The sequence below is a fragment of the Trachypithecus francoisi genome, unplaced genomic scaffold (assembly GCF_009764315.1).
Source record: "Trachypithecus francoisi isolate TF-2019V2 unplaced genomic scaffold, Tfra_2.0 Lachesis_group11, whole genome shotgun sequence".
Lineage (NCBI taxonomy): Eukaryota > Metazoa > Chordata > Mammalia > Primates > Cercopithecidae > Trachypithecus > Trachypithecus francoisi.
The window spans coordinates 17,945,117-17,966,891 of NW_022681456.1; the positions used below are offsets into that span (position 1 = coordinate 17,945,117).

At 39.5% G+C, this 21,775-nt stretch overlaps 1 long non-coding RNA gene across 1 annotated transcript; it reads left to right on the forward strand.

The window, feature by feature from the left end:
- The first annotated feature begins 1,078 nt into the window (after positions 1 to 1,078).
- Positions 1,079 to 21,075, forward strand: LOC117090961. Its single transcript, XR_004440177.1, has 3 exons — positions 1,079 to 1,217; positions 1,527 to 1,643; positions 20,974 to 21,075. It is a non-coding gene; the product is annotated as an uncharacterized LOC117090961 (long non-coding RNA).
- Positions 21,076 to 21,775: the final 700 nt, after the last annotated feature.

The following is a 21,775-nucleotide window of genomic DNA, read 5'->3' on the forward strand; positions in this document are numbered from 1 at the left end:
ACAGTGTCTAGAATATTCCCTTTGGTTAAAGCAATGCCAGAAAGCTTGTTGGGAAATGGTGAGAAATTCTGACCTTGCCAGATGCTCGGTTGCTGGATTAGTCAAAAGAGTCTGCGGAAGGAAGACTCGAAGGTGCACGGTCAGCCTGGTATCCAGCCTGGGTATCAAGAGCAAGCCGCGCTCGGTTTCTCACCAGATGTGTGCCTGAGGCAAGTCATTTAACTTCTTAACTGTAAAATGAGGAATATGAGCTCATTGATTTCAAAAAGTCTACAATTGTGTAATTTCTAAAATCCCCCACCCAACCCACTGAGCCAAATGAGAATTCTAGAAAATGTTTTACAATGATAGGAGCTGATTGAACAAGCATGTATTGGATGGCTATCGCTTTTATCCTCTCGAATCCACTTTCCTTTCTTTGGGTAAAACCCCCCAGTGTTCCCTTTGAACTATCACCCTTCCCCTATTCTCAAGCCATATGGGAAATGTCAGCTGATTACTGCTTTGGGGGCTGAGAATGGGCACATGGCACAGTTCTGACCAATTAGAGCATGCCATTTTTTTTTTGGCCAGTCATTGGCTCAGGAATGAACATGTGACTTGAATTCACCCAGTGAGAGTCACTTCTCAGAGGTCTGGGGGAATAATGAATAAAGTGACTTTCTTTGTCCAGCCAAGACTGATAACCTAGAAAGGTATAAACCTGAAGCTTATATGCAGCCGTCTTGGCCAATTTCAGAGTGAAGATAACTAAGAGGAAATAGAGCTGATGGAAGGATAATTATAGGTTCTGACAATATGGTTTAAGTGCCTGAGTGCTGTCATGACTAAAGCTAATTCTATTTCTCCAATATTCTTCTTAAGTTTACATGAGAAATAAATTCCTTCAAAAAATGTTTACATGACTTCCAATAGGAATTTGTTTTTTTGTTGGCAATCAAAGAATAAGTGGCCAAATAGTAGGAATGTCAGTACAAACTGCTGTATATTTCCTCAGCCACCACCTTTAGCAGGGAAGAGATTTTAGGCGCCAGGAGACCTTGATTCTTGTCCCAGTTCTGCGGTGCTGACGATGTGACTCTGGGCAAATAGCTTACTCACCCTGTGCTTCAGTTGCTTTTTCTGTCAAATAGTAAAACCTGGTTAAGTTGATGAATGGCTCAGAGATGATGCCTTAATAATTTGGTTCTAAGAGACAGAAACCTACTCTAACTCAAGTAAGAAGACATTTATTTGGAAGGTCTAGGAAGCTTTCAGATCGCTCGAAGGAGGAAATGTATTTGAGCCTTACAAGGGCCTGGTATTCCCTTGATCTTTTCTTTTGGGTGTTCTGGGAGTCTCCTATCTACTTTTTTGTTGTTGTTTTTCTCAGTGTCTTCTATTTTCTTTTCTTTCTTTGTAGAGGAGTATTATTTGCCCTATTAAAAAATCTCCCTGGACTTGGCAGTGCTAGTCTCAGCATTAGGTGGTTGAAACCTTAGCAGTGCCCAGTCATTAACTCAGAATCTTCCATTCCAAATTCCCAGGGCAAGGAAATGGAATTGGCTTAGTCTGGGCCAAAAATCCAACGTGTGGTCACAGAGGAAAGGTATGGCAGCCCCCTCTGGGACAGCAGACGGACAAATTCTCCAAGGGAAGAGTAGGTAAGAAAGAACCTCACACAATTCATTGCACATAGTAAGTGCTCAATAAACATTACTATTTATTCTTACTTTTTCTCCTTCTTCATTTTCCAACTCCTTTTTTTTTTGTCCTCACCATACCCTTCCTCCTCCTTTTCTTCTTCCTCCTCCTCCTTCCCTTGCTCCTACTCCTTCTTAATATTATCAATGGTATTTGTATTGCTATTAGCATAACTTTCATTTCTCAAAATCTCTTCCTTAATTTTGAATGTGAAGAAATGAGAAAATAATTTGATTTCTAAGCATAAGTTTTAGAAAAGATCCTCTTTGATTCTTACTTCTATCTTTGAAATGAAGCTAATGATAACTGACCCTTCATGTTATGGAGCAGTTGGGAGAGCAGAACACGGTAATTAATTTCAAAGAGTTTTGTCAATGTGAGCATTGTCATTACTGAGAATGTCCCTCTCTGTGCCCCATCCTCTTGAAATCACTAATAACAATATAGTATTCAGTCTGTGTTTTTCTAGTACCTCTAAAAATAAGTGCCATCTTAAAGCTAAATAATTTCTCCAAAAAGCAATGCAAATCTCCCTTTTTTTAACAAGAGATTTTTCTCCAGTGGATTTAATTAGGTCATGGTTCAGCAGATCCCAATAAGTGCCCTGGAAGACTTTGCTCTTGTCCCTTTGAAATGGCACAGTCTATAAAAACCAAAACAGAGATGTGCTCCTTATTACACTATTATTTAATCTGGATTCTCTCCAGCCTGAGCCCTTCCAGGCAACAGCAGCTTCCAGTGGAGTGGGTGATGGGAGGCCGGCCTCAGAATAAACACCATGTGATTCCTGGAATTTGGAGGCTGTCTCTTTCCACTGCCCTTGCACTCTCTTCGTCGGCAGATCCTGGGTGCTGGGCGGCTTTATTACATCCTGGCGTGACCGAGGCAGCCACTTAGCTTGTCAACAGCCAGCAGCCAAGAGAGGAGTCTTCCATCAGTGCCTGACGCTTGGCCAAGTCCCCCATTGGCTGCAATGGGCCACATCCTTAGTGAGAACAGAACCTGAACAATTGGGCTTTTGTGCTGATGGTGACCTGGGTGCTGCCTGATCTGGATTAGACTGGCTGGAGCACAGGAGATGGGTGAAATTTGCTCATGTCCAGGACCCCTGTGCCAAGGGCTTTTTTTTTTTTTAAGGAGGAAGTGTAGAGTCAGACAGACTGGGTTTGAGTGTTGTGTGACCTTGGAGCTGCCCTTACCAAGCCATTGTTTTCTTTTTCTGAAAAATGGACGTAATATCTACTTCTCAGATTTTTCTCTAGATTATGTACACTAATGTATTTAAGCAACTGGTGAAAGCCTGGGACATATCACCAATTCAAAAATCAATAGCTATTATTCCTCTGAGTGAACTTGAGATTATAGGCAAGGCAGTAGATCCAACCCCTATTTTCTGTTTCAACGCAGTTAGAGTTTTGAACTGCACACATTAAGTATGCATATGCCAAACAAATTTAGCCAAAAGGTACTTTTAATAATTTTTAAAATTTAGAAATATAACCTACAAATAGAAAATATGCATAAATGATCGATTTAATGATTAAATCAAGTGTGCATGCAACCATCACCTAGGTCAAGGAAAAAAAAATAATGCCAGCACCCAGAAGCCTTCCATGTCACTTCCCAATTACATCTACCTACATTCAACCTATAGCTGACCCCTACTGCGACTTTTATGATAATTATCTTCTGGCTTTTCCTAATAAATTTTGCCACCTAGCTGTGTACCAATTAACAATGTAGTGTACTGTTGCATAGATTTAAACTTCATAAAATGAATCATATGGTGTGTATTATTTCTGTCTTTTTAATCATTGTGATGTTTGAAAGACTGATCAATGCTCTTACCTGTAGCTGTAGTTCATTCATTTTCATTGCTGGAGAATAGTCCACTATTCAGAACTGTATCTTTGAAACAGTTATAAAGCAGCCTGCTAACTCCTGTGTGGTGCAGAGCCTTCAAAGATGGTCACCATGCGTTCCTCCCCATCTGTACATGCGTACTGTCCCTCTGCAAGTGGTGGACTCTGCCCTCCTCTCCTTGACTCCAGGATGGCTTGGTGACTTGCTTTGGCCTATACAATGTGAGAAAATTCTAAGATTTCTGCGTCCAGGGCTTAATATGATTAGCAGTTTCTGCCTCTTTTAAGGCAGCATCATTTAAGAAATTCAGTGACCTCAAGCTCACCCTTCTGTGATATAAAGCCCAGGGTATCTATGAGAAAGGCCATGTGCAGAGAGAGAGCAATGCTCAAGTAGGCCCCAGCTGTTCCAGCTATCCCACCCATAGCACTGGTCATGAGAGTTTCTGCATACACTTTGGACATTCCAGCCTCAGCAGATGCCATGTAGAACAGAAGAACTGCCCATCCGAGCCCAGCCCAGCTTGCAGAACTGTGAGAAATAATAAGTTGTCATTAATTTTTTTGATTGACAAATGGTAATTGTACATATTCATGGGGCACATAGCATATTTCTCATCTTTTTTTGATTGACAAATGTTCTTTTTCTGGAAAATGGACATAATACCTACTTCTCGGATTTTTCTCTAGATTATGTACAATAATGTATTAAAGCATCTGGTGAAAGACTGGGACATCATCAATTCAAAAATCAATAGCTATTATTCGTCTGAGTGAACTTGAGATTATAGGCAGGACAATAAATACAATCCCTCTTTTCTGTTTCAACAGAAAATTATTTGATAAATTTTCTGATCAAAATTTTTTTGATTGGCAATAATTGTACATATTCATCCTCATCTCAAACATTTATAATTTATTTGAGTTGGGAACATTCAATATCCTCTTTTCTAGCTATTTGAAATTATCTAATATTATTATTAACTATAGTCATCCTTAATGTGCTTTAGAGCATCAGAACTTCTTCTTCCTATCTAGCTGTGATTTTGTATCCTTTAACAAATCTCTCCAATATCCCTCCTTTCTTCCTACTTTTACCAGCCTCTAGTATCCTGTAGTCTACTTTTACTTCTATGAGATCAACTTTTTTAGTTTCCACATGTGAGTAAGAACACACAGTGTTTAATTTTTTTGTTCCTGGCTTGTTTCACTTAACATAACATCTTTCAGTTCCATCTGTGTTGCCTCAAATGATGATGATTTTATTATTTTTTATTGCTGAATAGTTAAATTGTCATTTTAAGCTCTTATATTTGGGGGTAGTTTGCAATGTAGTAAAAAGATGACTGAAAAAAAATAAGTCAGTTGGGCAAAATTATTTTCTTTCCCTTAGATCTTGCATAGTTTTAGCAAGTTTTGCTTCTTTCATGAAATATCATTTACATCTTCATACATTTTAAAATGCATCTCATGCTGCCTCTTTTTGTCACCAGCCTTCATCCTCACCTTTTAGCTATGTACTCGTATGTGTTTGTAAAAACAATACTGGGTTTATGCTAGCAGATGCCCCCATGAGATAAAAAGAAAAAAAAAAAAGCTGTAACTAAATGCAAAGATTTGAGGTTATATTTTACGTGTGTGCATGTGTTTAATAGATGGATAGTGTAGTTCTGCACTAGAATTGCCATTTAACCCTGTTCCCACAAAAGCATCTTTTGAGATAAAAACACTAATTTATTTTAATTAGCATATATTGGTTTCCTTTTGAAAAGAGGGGTGCCATCTTAACATTGACAATAGAAGGTGAGAAAAAAAAAAAAAGCTTAGGTCTTGCTGTCTGGAGCTCTGTGCTCTGGAATAGTTAACAGCCTTCCTCCCAGTTTACTGCCCTAGGGTGTGGGGGAATCAGAAATAGAAACAAGCCTTTCTGCATTTGCACAAATGTAATTGCTTCTAATGCTACTTAAGTTTCGAAGAAGCCTTCGCATTTTCACTTCAGTGGAGCTTTTAGGTTCATTTTTCCTTTCAAAGCCTGCATGTATCGAATGTTCTATAAAAGAATGAATATGGGGAGAGAGGGAAAGGAGGCTATGGAAACTAACTGCTTTAAAAAATAATAAAAATATTATAACGTGGTTGATTAGCTCCCAATACAACGGACACTTTGGAAGATCAAGGTCTTTGCAAGGAAATGGCAGAGGCTGATTAAAGCAGACAGAACTCGGTTTCAATCTGGATCCACCACTTACCAGCAATTGATTTTGGGAGAACAACTGACGTTTTCTGAGCTTCAGTTTTCCTATCTGTAAATGGGACTAAGGAAAATCCCACTGGACTGGAGTGAAGAGTCAAAGACGTAATCTACCAATCTACCTAAGGGCAGAGTCCAGTGTCTGGCACATAATAGATCCTCAATGAATTTTGACTCCCTGCCACATAGATAATTATAGGAGATAGTTATGGAAATATTTACAGTACATCTAGAGGACAGTGGATTAGGAAACCATTTCATCAAAGAAACCAGGAAGATTCCAGAGAGTACCTATAAATGATCACCCTCTGGATGGAGATATGTTGCATGTCTGCTGTGGCATCAATAGCACTGCCTGGGGCCTCAGGCACATTTGGATGGCATTGAGCAATCCTAGAAAAAAATTCCATTGTTTTTGTGGTTTGTTTTGACTTCTACCAGCTGGAGACAAAGGCCTGAGGGGAGGCAATGAGGTTTTAGGAACCTTAACCGAGAGAAGTTAAGCAGTAAGTCATTTATTTGGACAATAGATAGACCAACATAGACAGCATGTCTAGATTTTCTAAACATTAATTAAAACTCTCCAAAACCTAGCAAAGAAAGACACGCAGCTAAAGCTGTTATTTTCATACCCAAGATGCAGAAGGAAGGAGGAGTTTTTGAAGAACAACATTGACTTAGCACTGAATTAGATGCTTTATGTTTAATATCTCACCTAATCCCCCATAAGACCTTATTTTCTCCCACTTTTCAGATATAGAAACTGAAGCTAAAAACACTGAAACTTTCTGGACAACATCACTCAAGTAAAACATTTTCAGAGCTAAGATTTGAACCCAGGCCTAATTCTGAAACCCATGATTTTAACCCAAGGGTTGTCTTGCTTTACTGAGGTTAGTCAATGGGATCCTACTTACAGAGACGACAAATTGGAGAGGGGGTAGAAAGGAGTGAAGTACCTATTCTCTAAAAGTTTATGCTATGACTAGAATACCTAGGTCAAAGCTGTGCCAAAAGGAAGGGGTGGATAGGGAGAGCTAGTGAAAGGGAGGAAGACTGAATTGGTATGACGTTGAGGACCCAAGAAGAACCGTTTCAGGTGAGGTCAAGACAAGGAAGCAAGTAGCAGATTAGAAATCCTAGAACTGAATAGAAATTCAAGGCTTGATGTTCAAGCAGAGTCAAAGGAAATTGTTCAGGATTATGAGCATGATCAATTAAAGGGACCCTCTGTCTTGATATTATACATTGAGAGGCCAAATATGACCACAAAAAGGGCCAAATCAGAAATGAGGTGGTGGCCTCTGATTACTCCAAACGACAGACTCGTCCTGTTGAATGTCATGGTCCTGCTTTGAGATAGATGCCCAGTAAGGAAAGAGTGTAAGTCAGAATCCCAGGAAAAGAGGATCAGAAATGGATGGCTGTCTACTTGCAACAAGCTGGATGAGATTGGAGACTATGATTGTAAGTGAAGTAACTCAGGAATGGAAAACCAAACATCATATCTTCTCACAAGTGAGAGCTAAGCTAAGAGGATGCAAAGGCATAGAATGACACAATGGACTTTGGGGACTCAGGGGAAAGGTGGGAAAGGGGTGTGGGATAAAAGACTACAAATTGGGTGCAGTGTATACTGCTCAGGTGATGGGTGACCCAAAATCTCACAAATCACCACTAAAGAACTTACTCATGTAACCAAACACCACTGTTCCCCAATAACCTGTGGAAATAAAATTAAAAAAAAAATAAGTGGATGCCCATCTCCAGTTCCAATGGATTCTTTAGTAGGCATTTGTGCAACCTGAACTTTCCACTTCCCTCTTCTGGTTCGCTTTCTCCAGCTTTCTTGCTGTCCCCTTTAGACTCTTGAAGTAGTACATTCAGGTGAAAATGAATATATATGACATTAAACTCAATCTCTTTGCTGCACAAAATTTTTCAAAGGCTCATTATACCCATTCCCAAAAACGCCTGAACTCCTTGAAGTGAATTGCAAAGCTCAAATACAACCTGATGCAGCCGGCAACTTACCTCTTTATCTATCCCTTTACATTTCCCAATATATCCATTATTTCCCATTTTCAGAATTCCTGAGGTCTTTTCGTCATTCAACAGACTCATCCACACTGGATTTTTATCGAAGTATTTTGCATGTATTTGCAATATCTCTGATACAGGTGTTAAGATCTTTAGGATCACTGAAATTTACATGTTATTTCACCTGTCTGTCCTACCCCTGGCAAAGGCCTTGATAGTGAGGAGAAGCCTGCAAGTTACTGAATACACTAGAAATGAAGAAATATGTGAACAAGGGACTCCTGGAATAATGAAGTACTTTGGAATTAACACCAAAATGGGCTCAAAATGAGTACCAAGAACTGACTGACAATTAGACTTCCAGAACTCTGTCTTCACATCCAAAGTGGTATCTTATCAGCTCATTTCTTGGTTTAGTTTACTTAAATTAAGAAAAATGTTTGTTGATAGTCATTGCATGCCAGGTTTCTTCTTCCAAGTATTGGAGATATAAAAATGATTAACACACAGTCTTTAACTTGAAGAATCTATAGTTTAGTAAGACGGTTTAATGTGTAATACAAATTTAAATTTAAATTTATATTCACTACTATTTATTAACCACTTATTGTATACTTGAGGTTTCATAAGCATTATACCTTTCTATTTTCAAAACTTTGTGAGACTTTTGGTTCCAGCCATCGTGGAGTAACTAATACCAGACACACCCTCTCTCATAAACAAATATATGAAGCAACTGTTTTCAGACATTGGGCAGCAGACAGCACAGAGTTGGGATCTTTGAGAGAAGAGAACACAGGAGACTGGCTCCACCTTCACCCCAACTTTTTACCTGCAGCACAGAGAAGTGGAGTCACAATGGACAGCAGCTGTGTATAAGAAGTAGAGATTGGAGTTTGGAGCTGCAGATGTAGCTGGAATTAATGGGACCCGACAGCAGAAAGGAGAAGATGCTCTGAAAAGAAACAGCAGAAATTTGCATGGGGATCCCCTTCAGTTTTGGTCAAATACTCAACTGTGCATGTGTAAGGTAGGGCTCTGAAACTTAGCCTGAACAGCCACTGACCGGGGCAAAAGAAGTGGGAGGTGCTGTGAGAGATCTCAGAGGTTACGGGTGGCTAGGAGACATTGGAGTTCTCACAAGGAAGAGGGAAGACAGTGTGTTGAATAACCCAGACATCATTTGACACCCTCAGAAAGTTATTGCTTTAGGAGTAGAACTAGTCTAGCCTAAGAGGAAGGGCTACTTCTCACCTATTACAATAAAGCCTAAAGAGACCACTAAGATCAGCCTCAGCATCTATTAAATCAACTGCCTGCAAAAGAAAACTAAATTCTCTTTAAAAGAAGCACAAAATAATTCAGATTTTTAGCAAAATAGACTCAGCAGTTTCCAAAATGCAATAAAGAAATTACTAGACACACAAAAGACAGGAGGTGTGATCTTTAACCGAGATGAAAAAGATAATAGAAATATGATCAGGGCACATAGATGTTGAAATTAGTACATAAGATTTATTTTTTTTTTTATTTATTTTTTGAGGTGGAGTCTGGCTCTGTCTCCTAGGCTGGAGTGCAGTGAAACCATCTCAGCTCACTGCAAGCTCCGCCTCCCAAGTTCATGCCATTTTCCTGCCTCAGCCTCCCAAGTAGCTAGGACTACAGGTGCCCACCACCACGCCTGGCTAATTTTTTGTATTTTTAGTAGAGACAGCGTTTCACTGTGTTAGCCAGGAGGGTCTTGATCTCTTGACCTCGTGATCCACCCGCCTCGGCCTCCCAAATTGCTGGGATTACAGGCGTGAGCTACTGCGCCCGGCAAGTACATAAGATTTTAAAACATCTATTATAAATATGTTCAAGGACAGAACAAAAAGATAAAAAATAATGAGTGAAGAGATGAGGAATTTCAACAGAAGAATGGAAATGATTAAAAAGAATCAAAAGGAAATGACAAGAACTGAAAAATACAGTATCTACAGTTTAAACAGATTTCACCAACTGGGTTTGATATCTGGACACTGCAAAAGAAAAGATTACAGAACTTGAAGATGGATCAATACCAACTATTCAAACTAAAGCTCACAAAAAGAAAAAAATTGAAAAAAATTAACAGATTCTCAGAGACCTAAAGACAATATCATAGTCTAAATATATGTGCTTGACATACTAAAAGAAGGAAACAAAGAAATTTAGGTAGAAACAATATTTGAAGAAATATTCTTCAGGTATTCTAAATTTGATTAAAAATATTAATCCACTTGTCTAAGAAGCTCAACAAACCCAAAGAAAGAGGAACACACACACACACACACACACACACACACACACACACAGCTAGTTACATGATAGTTAAATTGTTGAAAACCAAAAATAAGGAAAAGGACACATTACATACAGGGAACTGTGTTAGAATTAAGAGTTAACTTAAAATGCCATATCCATTGAAAATATTCTTCAAAAATTAAGACAAAGATAAAACAAAAGTAAAAATAACAAAATAATTAATCACCAGCCGTTCCATCTATCAGAATTGCTAAAGGAAGTTCTTTAGACAGAAAATTAGATCTACACAAAAGATGAAGAATGCCAGTAATGGTAAATATATGAATAAATAGAAATGGCTTTTAACATTTTTTCTTAATTTCTTTAAAAGACAGTTGTTTCCAGCAAACATAATAACAATATGTTGTGGAATTATAAAAGTAAGATAAATGCTAACAATGGCACAAAGGACATGAGAAGTAAATACAAGTGTACTGTTATAAGGTTCTTACATTAGATGAGAAGCAGTATGTTAAAATTAATTCTGGGTGATAAGTCAGATAGTAATTCTGATTATAAACTAAGGGTGCATATTATCATTCTCAAGACAAGCACTAAAAATACAATACAGAAAATTAAAATGGTATACCAAATATAGTAAGAAAGAAGACAGGAAGGGAATGGGGAAAAGAATGAGAAAAACAGCTAGAAAACAAATAGCAAGATGGTAGACTTAAACCCAGGCATATTAATAATTATAATGAATAATATGAACTAAGCACTGAAATTGTAAGACAGAGATTGCTGGACCAAATGTAAAAGCAAGACCCAACTATATTGCATTTACAAGAGATGGACCATAAATGTAAGGGCAAAGATAGGTTGAAAGATGGAAAAGATATACAAGTACTAACCACAGAAAAGCTAAGGCAGCTATGTTAATATCAGATGAGGTAGAATTCAAAACATGGAGTGTTATTAGAGAGGAATAGGAGCATACTATAGTGATAAAAGGGTCAAAAACATCAATTCATTAAGACAACATCATAATTCTAAATATCTATTGTGGTTGAGTCTCCCAAGGTAGCTACCATCACTTCCTTTCTTCCTTATATGTGGATATTATGTCACAGGTCAAGACATGGGGTCTATTTCTTCTTCCCTTGAATCTGAGCTGTCCTGTGACAGACTTTGACGAAGACTTTCTCTTCTTGGTTCCAATTCTTGCAAAACAGCCCTTGCCATGAATTTAAGTCCTGCCAGCTAACTTTTAACTCCTCTCCTTGTTCCTCCACCCTAAGGGCATTACTATTTTACTGCTGTTGCTAATCTCTCTGTTGCCCCACAATTAAGTGTCTTCTATACTCTTCCATCACCTGGGTAATCCATTCTTTATAGTAAATTCCCTTTGTGTGAAAGATACAGAATGATTTCTATTTTCCTGGTAGGACACTGACTGATACAGGGAGCTAATGAAGCTTGTTAAATCCATTTGCCTTATGGGAAAGGTTGGGTTCAGCACTGCCCTGAACTGGTTCTTTTCTGTTCTACTCTGGTAGGCTGGGCTCAGACCTCTTTGGCATCCACAAGAACTTGTGGTCCAGCAAAATGTTGGCCAACTTTGATCTACCATTAAAAAAATGACTTTTTACAAATGGAAAACCTTTTCCCTCTGTATGATTTAAACAGAGTAATCAATGTTTAAATAATAAATGCCCTCATTTTGGGAAGTCTGTCCACTTCTGGCTGCTCTCCTGGACTTGTCTGAGTCAAATTCAGTTGCCTTGGGTCTCTCCTTTACCCCCTCCCCAGGCCTGAGAGTAAGTGCAGAAGTTACAGTTGTCAGGCAAGACACCTATGGTCAAGTCTGGATCTAGCAGGTCCTCGGACTTCTCTGAGACTTGGAGGCACAATCCAGTTTTCTCCAAACTCTCATTCCCTAAGTTTCTCATCAGGCTAAAATAAAAAGAGACTTCATATAAAGGATCCTAAGTAAAAACTTGCAAAGATCCACTGTGAATTTTGAACACGGAATTCTAGAGGAATGTGACAGCAAGATTTATAAACAACCAGACCTAGAATTGTCCTTAGAGATTGTTCTGGTTTGAATATCCCTTCCAAAACTCATGTGGAAACTTAACCCCCAATGTGACAGTATTGAGAGGCGAGGCCTTTAACGGATAATTGGATCATGAAGCCTCCTCATGGATTAATGGGTTAAAGAATTAATGGATTATCAAGAGAGAGGAGCTGGTGGCTTTATTAGCAGAGGAAGAAAGACTTGAGATAGCACAAAAGCATGCTTAGCCCCCTCACCATGTGATTCCTAGAGTTGCCTCAGGACTCTGCAGAGAGTCCCCCACAGCAAGAAGGCTCTCACCAGATCCAGCCCCTCAACCTTAAACTTCTCAGTCTCCTTAACTATGAGATACAAAATATTTTTCTTTATAAATTACCCAATTTCAGGCATTCTGTTATAAGTAACAGAAAAGGGACTAATACAGAGATCATCTGGTACCTGAAGAGGGAATATGGGGTTTGACTGACAGACCCAGCTTCAGATTCAGCCCTCTCCCTTCCTGGGTACATGACTCTATCAGAGTCCCAGCAGGAAATGGATGGATAGCTCAGACTTAGCTCAAGAGAGGTTAATGCAGGGACTTCTACAGAGTGTGCACATGGTTAAGAGAACCCATAAGAGATGGTGACATACCCAGGAGATGACAACAGTGGACAACCATCACCAACACAAAATCTGATGGGAGAAGGGGAGGGGACAGCATTAGTAGACCGACCAGAGCTGGAATTATGGAGGAACACAGCAGGAGCTGTGGCTATGGAGAAATATAATCACTGCCAAACTGCAATAAGGTGGACAGGGACCATGGAGAAAAAACACCTGGCTTCTCTCTCTTCCTGGCCTCCGATGTCCTGCAAGTGTCCCCCATTGGTCAAACGCAACCAGAAATAAGAGAGCAGATGAGTCCATTGATGCCGTCCCAATAGGTCAGCCTCCTGTGGCTCACAGCAGGGTTTAGAGATGAGTAAAGAATGGCTCAAGTTAGAAAGATTGGGTGAGGGAAATGGAAGATTACCAGCACAGCAATCCTCTGAGCTTCAGTGTCTTCATCTGTAGGAAGTGAATGATAATATCATTTTGACATGGCTGTCATGGAGATAAAATTAAGTAATACATGAAGGGTTCCCAAATATGGCCGTGTTTCAGACTCCATTAGGGAGCTTTATAAAGATCTAGAATATTTACTCCATTTACACCTACAAAATCAGATGTCCTGTGGTGGTGCTTATAAATGCAATAGATTTTTAAAGCTTGCATCCACTCTAATGATCTAGTTTGAGGAATTGTTGACGAATTACAGTTGTCCCTCTATATCTATGGGGGATTGGTTCCAGAACCTCTCTCAGCGAAATCTGAGGATTCTCAATCCCTGATATAAAATGGCCATAGTATTTACATATAACCTATGCACATCCTCTTGTATACTTTAAATCATCTCTAGACTACTTATGTCTAAAATAATGTAAATGCAATGTAAATAGTTGTTATACTATATTGTTAAGGGAGTAATGATAAAGAGAAAAAAGTCTGTACATGTTCAATACAGATGCAATATTTTTCATGTATTTTCTCTCTAGGGGTTGTTGAATCCATATATGCAGAATTCATGGATATGGAAGGCTTACTGTTACTAACTAAAACTCAGATTTTGAAGCCAGACAGTTACAGGCTTGAGTCCTGCTGCTGCCACTTTGTTTGAGACTGAGTCTCGCTCTGTCACCCAGGCTGGAGTGCAGTGACACAATCTTGGCACACCGCAACCTCCGTCTCCCAGTTCAAGCCATTCTCCTGCCTCAGCCTCCTGAGTAGCTGGGATTACAGGCGTGCACCACCACACCCAGCTAATTTTTGTATTTTTAGTAGAGACGGGGTTTCACCATGTTGGTCAGGGTGGTCTTGAACTCCGGACCTCGTGATCTGCCCACCTCAGCTTCCCAAAGTGCTGGGATTACAGGCATGAGCCACCGTGCCCAGCCCACTTCTTAACCTTGAGCAAGTGACTTCTTATCTAGACTCAGTTTCCTCCTTTGTAAAATGGGGATGATCATGAGAATATATTAAGTGATTATGAACATTCACTGGTGACTATTAACACATGTACAGTGTTTCTCACACAGCAGCCCTCAAAAAATGGTAGCTTTTTTGACCATGAAAAGTGAGGAAAGATCAAGACATTGCCTGATTGCAGCTTTTACTTTGAGGAAAATGGAAGTAATTAGAGGGTTTTAAGAAGGGGAATGAAGCAATTTAATTGTTTTACACAGAATTTCTCTGTATTTAGCACAAACTGTATCTGGCCAGGGGCAAAAACAGTGAGACTATGAGGAGGCATTTCAGTAACTCAGGCAAGAAATAATAGTAGCTTTGAGATCTATGTGTGTATATCCATCATACATAATGCCCATTTTAACAATGTATCTAATTATACATTTTACTTGCAAATAACCTCCTTGCCCATTGAAACAATGGCAGCTTGCTATTTGAGCTGGCTTTGTTCTTGAGATTCTCGGGGGATTTGGGAAATATCAAAAGCAAATTCTAGTCAACTTGGTAAGACTCATGGTTCCAATACCTTTCCTGCTCTAGGTTGGAGCCTTGCTGAAGAAGAAGCTTTAAGCTGTATTCCTTTCATTGAAAAGGATTTTCTTTCCATTCTCTCTCTCCCTCTGTCAACTTCTGTTGGTTGTAAGCTCATTCTAGACTCTTCTTTTTCTTTTTTTTTTGCTGTAACTGGCTGTAGCCTAATTCTATGCCACATGCATTTCTACTCTACTGAGCAGCAGTGAGATGAAGGAAGGACTTTGAATACTTTTAAGATCTATGTATATCTTATGCTTAAAGTTGCACCTTGTTCATATTATAAATCTGATACATGTTCCTTTCACATGATATGGTGAAAGAACATAGACTATTCCTTAAACCCCCATGTGGTAAGTGATTTATATACATAGCCTTATATTTTCACAATAATCATCATTGAGCTATTGCCTTCTCCATCTTCAGATGAAAAAAAAAGTTCAAAGCATTATTAACTTGCATACATTCTTGATCAGTGTGCAAATGGCTAAGTAGCAGTATTTGAATCGAAATCTCTTTTGACTTAGAAATTCCCATTCTTGACCTCTGTGGTACACAATCCTCTCCTCTGCAAAAATAAAAATAAAAAAAGGAAGAAGAACATCATCTATATGATCTATTGAAAACCTACTGTATACCAGGTGCTTTATGATTGTGTTTGCTTATAATAACAAACCTGAGAAGTTGATATTTATTCCATTCGATTGTAGAACTGAATAATAATATAAAAAGGAATCATCCATTTAGTGATTTCCCCATATCGGGCAGAATGCTAAGCATAATATACTCTCATTTAAATTTTTTAAATAGAGCAAACTGAAAACCAATCTTATGCCTACCAATGAATGAATTCATTGGAAATGTTCTGTGTTTTTACAATAACTATTTTTTCAGACAGAGGATCATATACTCCATAGTACATTAACCTCTCATTTTCTCACTCACAAATGCATCATAAGCATCTTTCCATGTCGTGGAGCTTTTATAGCATCAGTTTATAATCATTGAACAGTCCATTTTCTGAAGGTATCATAATTGATTCAATAATTCCTCATTGTTAGACATTTGGCTTTTTCAATGTTTACCATTGCAAATATCATTGCAATGAACACCTTATAGTTAAAGTTTTGAGTTCTCCTGTGATCTCCCTAAAAAAATTACTTGCAATGGATTTGCTGCATTGAAGCCTTTTCAAATGATTGATCCTTTTGGTAGATAAATTCTCAATAGTATTCTGATTTCATCACAGTTTTTGTTCTCATTTATTTTTTCAAACCACGCCCCCAAACTGAACATGTTAATTTGTTAAAAACAAAGACATAAAAATTGCTAATTTGCTAGGTGAAACATGATAAGTCATTGCTATGTTGTTTTTATCTTACTACTGGTAAAATTTAATATTTCATCATGTATCTGTTGTCAGTTTGAGATCTGTGATTCTCTATCTAGACTGGTGTCCTAACATAAGTAATAATGCATGTTAGGGTAAATGTTAGGCCTAGCAAGGCTCATCAATTTAATACGAGCAGCAGGACATAGCAAATTGAACTTTTTCCCTTTGTAAAATTGCACCCTTTCAAATTGTTTATGTGGTCTTCATTCAGTGACCAAGCTGTAGACCTGGCTGGTGTCTTGTTAACTGTTCCTTAGTCAGGGGAGACACTGTTTCTGGAGAGACCCTTACCAAGTTAGCAGATGATGTGACCATCAGCCTCATACATGTGTAAGATGGGCAATAATTATTGCCTGAAATTCTCCTCCTGCAATTGACAGAAGGCTGCAATGCTAATTCCTTGAGGGCAGCAACTAAGTCTTGTGCATCTTAGTGTCCCAAAGGAGATAATCAGTCATTTGGCTACAGAATAAATAGATGATGAGTACCACCCAGGAGAAGGAAAAAATAAGCAGAGATTTTTTAACTGAGAGGAAGAAATACTGGTCGAATGTGCTCAGGCAAAAATGGGAAGTTACTGGAAGGAAATAAGTGTTCTCACAGAATGCAAAGACAGAAAAAGCTAACCATGGTTGAGAAGAAATGAAATCCTCAGAAGCAAAGCAGTTTCTCTCATATTCTCTTTCTCTCTTAACCTGATTGCTTCTCATTTGCTTTATTCTCCCCTCTGTGGAAGAACTTTCTCGGCATCTCTACACAAGCACAAAACACGCCTGCCCCAGCTTCCAGCAAGGTCTCAGTTCAATGCCAATAGTGGCAGACTAGTGACTCTAAGTTCGCACTTCAAATTCCCAGAAGATAAAAACCTGATTAACCCAGGTCAGTTCAGTTCTGACACTTGGTCCAAACTCTCTTAAAGTAAAGAAAGGTTATTACCTGTACTGCTGATTGCCTTTAAGGGTATGTTGGTTTGTTTGCTTATAATGTTTTTATTCACAGCCTATCTCAACTAGATTGCAAGTGCTAAAAGGACAGGGACATTTGTTGGTTTACTGCTGTATCCCCAGCATCTAGCACAGTTCCTGGTGCTACATAACAGGCGCTGCATAAGTCCTTGCTGAATGAACGAAGAGAATTAAACTCTGGAAGACAAGCTCTGGGTTTGATGCATCTTATTGTCTGACCTGGGGGAGGTGTAATGGCCTCAAGAAAAGTATGTGTTGCCTATGGAAAATAAACTCCCAAATCTCCATCACTCAGAATCCCACACAGCCCAAATCTGCATGTGGTGAAGAGGATGCTGTAGCAGAAGCCACTATGTGCTTACCAAACCCATTTTCCTGTTCTCCTCAGCTCATAGTTTTACTGCATTTCCCAGCCTCTCTTGCAATCAGGCAGGGCCATGTGACTGAGGTCAGCCAATGAAAAGCAAGAAGATGCACTGGGGTTCCTTCTGGCTCTGCCCCCATGAAAAACTCCTTTATGAGCCCACACACACTTTCCCTCATCTATGAATCTGGAATCAAAAAATTCCCAGGCTCTGGGGAGGGAAGAGAAAAAAGAAGGAAGAAAGAAGGGAAAGGAGGAAGGAAAGGAGGGAGGAAGGAAGGAAAAGAGGGAGGGAGGAGTCATGGTCTCCAAGTTATTATTCACTAAAAATGTCATCTAGGAGAGCCACCCAACCAAGTTTGATTGTTGCTTCAGCAAGCTATAAACTGTTATGGTGCTAAACCATTATTGTTGGTGCTGTTTGTTACAGTAGCTATTGTTACTCAATCTGAACAACACAGACATCTTGAATAAAATCAGTCTGGGCTGGGAAGTTGGGCTCCTGCTAGAGTGTTTGGAATAATTTGGATAATTTCTCACTTTTTTAAACTTTTATTTTGGGTTCAAGGGTACATGTATTATATAGGTTCATTCATGTCACAGGGGTTCCATGTACTGATTATTTTGTCCCCATTGTACTAAGTTTAGCGCCCAATCGTTACTTTTATGATTCTCTCCCTCCTTACCCCCTCCACCCTCAAGTAGACATCAGTGTCTGTTGTTTCCTCTTTGTGTCTATTAATTCTCATCATTTAGCTCCCACTTATAAGTGAGAACATGGAGTATTTGGTTTCCTGTTCCTACATTAGTTTGCTAAGGATTAATGACATCCATGTTCCCGCAACAGGCATGATCTTGTTCTTTTCACTATTAATAACTATTATAAAGATGCTTTTTGGAATTTCACCATTTGTAGTTTTCACTTCAGTCATTGAGAGGAAGGCAGGGCAGGACTCATGAGGTCCATTTTATAATGTGGGGAATGAGTCTCTGTTGGTGTTTGAGTAGTCTGTCCAAGACTTTTAGCTAGTCAGGGGCACCTGAACCTCATGTCTTGTAGTCTGATGGTCTTTCTACACCCTAATGATGTGCTGAATCCAAGGCATAATGATGTGCGATATTCCATCTGCACAGAGATCATCACATAAATCACTGTACACGAGAACTTCTCAACTGCGACATCATTGACATTTTGGGATGGACATTTTCACAGGCGGATGTCCTGTGCATTGCAGGATATTTCACAGCTTCTCCAGTCTCTACCTACTTACTAACTGCCAGTAAGCACCTCCGCCTCAGTTTTGACAACCAAAAATGTCTTCAGACATCACCAAATCTCCCCTGGAAGGCCATGTCACCCACAGGTGAAAACCACTGCTGGAGAAATTACTTCATCTTCATAAAAGTTTTGCTTTTATGTTTCCCCTGAAACTAAAATATGGACTAGAAAACAGCTATTCTTCCTAAGCGAGATGAATGATGTAGAAAGTGAAATAAAATTGAGAGAAAACATGTTACTTTCGTGTGTTCAGTTCACATATGGAGATCATCTTTAGGAATGGTGTGAATCTCACACCACAATGGTTCCTTCTTTATTTGTCTGTGATGGAACTTAATTCCTATTTGGAGCTTCAATTTCAGTGGATCACAAAGGCTTCATCTCTGTTAAGTGAGGCCAGTCACACCCAATTGTGGTTTCTTCATCTAGCTAGAGCTCCTCACCTCCACACTTCTTCAGGGCTGGGGTCTAGATCTAGAGGCCTAGCTGTAGGGTGCATTAGCTCCTCAGCCACTGCCTTTCATCCATCCCAGCACAGGCTGAGCTGTTCTTGGTGCCTGTCATGTCTTCTTAGTCGGTGCGTAAGGATCACTTGAGCATCAGCCCTTTATCAGGGCTTATCAGGACCTCCCATCTCCTACAGTGACCCCCATGCAAACTCTACTTTATGTGTTTATTGTCTCTGACGATAGCTTCCTCTCCTCTTCCACTCCCTCACTGTGCCTTTTTCAGGTAAACTGTGAGAGCCTTGCCATGTATCTGGGTTCCACTGAGGAAGGGAGGCAGGCTGGCACTGGAGAGAGGCAAGTGGGGTGACTATTGAAGGAGCCTCTTACCCTCAGATATCGATCCTCAGTGTGTGATCTTGAGATCGATCCTCACTGTGTGCCTTGTTAGGAATGAGGTGCCTAGAAAAAAGGACCAACCGCCCCAGAGCTGAAACCATACAACTCTTAAAGGAAAGTGATATTGTTTGGCTGTGTCCTCACCCAAATCTCATCTTGAATTGTAGTTCCCATAACCCCCCTGTGTTATGGGAGGGAACCAGTGGGAGGTGATTTAATCATGGGGGCAGTTACTCCCATCTGCTGTTCTTGTGATAGTGAGTGAGTTCTCACGAGATCTGATCGTTTTATAAGGGGTTTTCCCGACTTTTGCTCAGTACTTCTTCCTGCCACCATGTGAAGAAGGATGTGTTTGCTTCCCCTTCTGCCATAATTGTAAGTTTTCTGAGGCCTCCTCAGTCATGCTGAACTGTGAGTCAGTTAAACCTCTTTCCTTTATAAATTGCCCAGTCTCTGGTATGTCTTTATTAGCAGCATGAGAATAGACTAATGCACAAAGCATAGGAGTTAATAATCATAACCTCGGATTTGGCAGTGGCTTCTAAGATAAGACATCAAAAGCATGTGTTAGAAAGAAAAATAAATAAACTAGACTTCCTCAAAATAAAAAAAAAAATCTTTTCTGCATCCAAGGACATCAAGAAAGTAAAACAATAACCTACAAAATGGGGAAAAATATTTGCACAAAGTATTCCTGATAACTGTTTGATATCTGGATTATATAAAGAACTCCTAAAGCTTATTTAAAAAAACAAAGACAAACAATTAAATTATAAAATGGGATAAGAACCTAAATAGACATATCTTGAAGAAAAAGATACAAACACGTTCAATAAAATGCCCAATATCATTAGTTATTAGGGAAATTCAAACAAAAACACAATGGGATATCACTTCACACCTACTAAGATGACTGTATTTATTTTTAAAGATGGAAAATAAGTGTTGGTGAGAATGTGGAGAAATTGAAACCCTTGTCAATTGCTGGTTGAAATTCAAAATGGTGCATCCACTATAGAAAACAGCTTGGAAGTTTCTCAAAAGGCTAAATATAAAATTACTATATAACCCAGCAATTCCACTCCTAGGTATATACTCAAAAGAACTGAAAATAGGGACTTAGATATCTGCACACATACGGTCATGACAGTGTTACTCACAATTGCCAAAAGGTGGGGACTGCCTAAATGTTCATCAGAAAATGAACAGATTTAAAAAAATGTGGTATACAACCTATACCTAAACCACTTTCATACTGGCCTACTAATGTATGGACTTCAGAGTAAGGTGGCCTGTATCGATTTTTCCAGGTTTGTTCTTTTCGTTTGTCATTTTTTCTCCCTTCTTCCCCGCTATTTTCTCTTCACAGGACATGAGACTTCCCAACCTGCTAAAATGAGCTTCTGGGACCTACCCATCTAGGAATAAAGCATCCCAGCCACGAGGGATCAGATGAAGCCTGAGACCAGAGACTCATTTTCTTTTTTTTTTTTTTTTTTTTTTTTGAGACGGAGTCTCGCTCTGTCGCCAGGGCTGGAGTGCAGTGGCCGGATCTCAGCTCACTGCAAGCTCCGCCTCCCGGGTTTACGCCATTCTCCTGCCTCAGCCTCCCGAGTAGCTGGGACTACAGGCACCAGCCACCTCGCCCGGCTAGCTTTTTGTATTTTTTTAGTAGAAATGGGGTTTCACCGTGTTAGCCAGGGTGGTCTCAAACTCCTGACCTCGTGATCCGCCCGTCTCGGCCTCCCAAAGTGCTGGGATTACAGGCTTGAGCCACCGCGCCGGGCCCCCGAGACTCATTTTCTTGTAAACTGCTTTCTCCAAAAGATTTTAAAAAAGAATAGGGTGGGGGAGTGAAAGGAAAATATCTCTGGCCCCCAAAGTAAGGACAACTCAAGCCAGGAACTGCTGAGGGCAAACCTGCCTTCCATTCTATTCAAAGTCACTCCTCTGCTCAGAGATAGATGCATATCTGATTTGCCTCCTTTGGAAAGGCTAATCAGAAACTCAAAAGAATGTAACCCTTTATGTATCACCTATCTGTGACCTGGAAGCTCCTGTCCCACTTTGCGTCTTCCTTCCTTTGCTTCCAGTTGTCCTGCCTTTCCAGACCGAACCAATGTACTTCTTATATATATTGATTGATGTCTCATGTCTTCCTAAAAGTATAA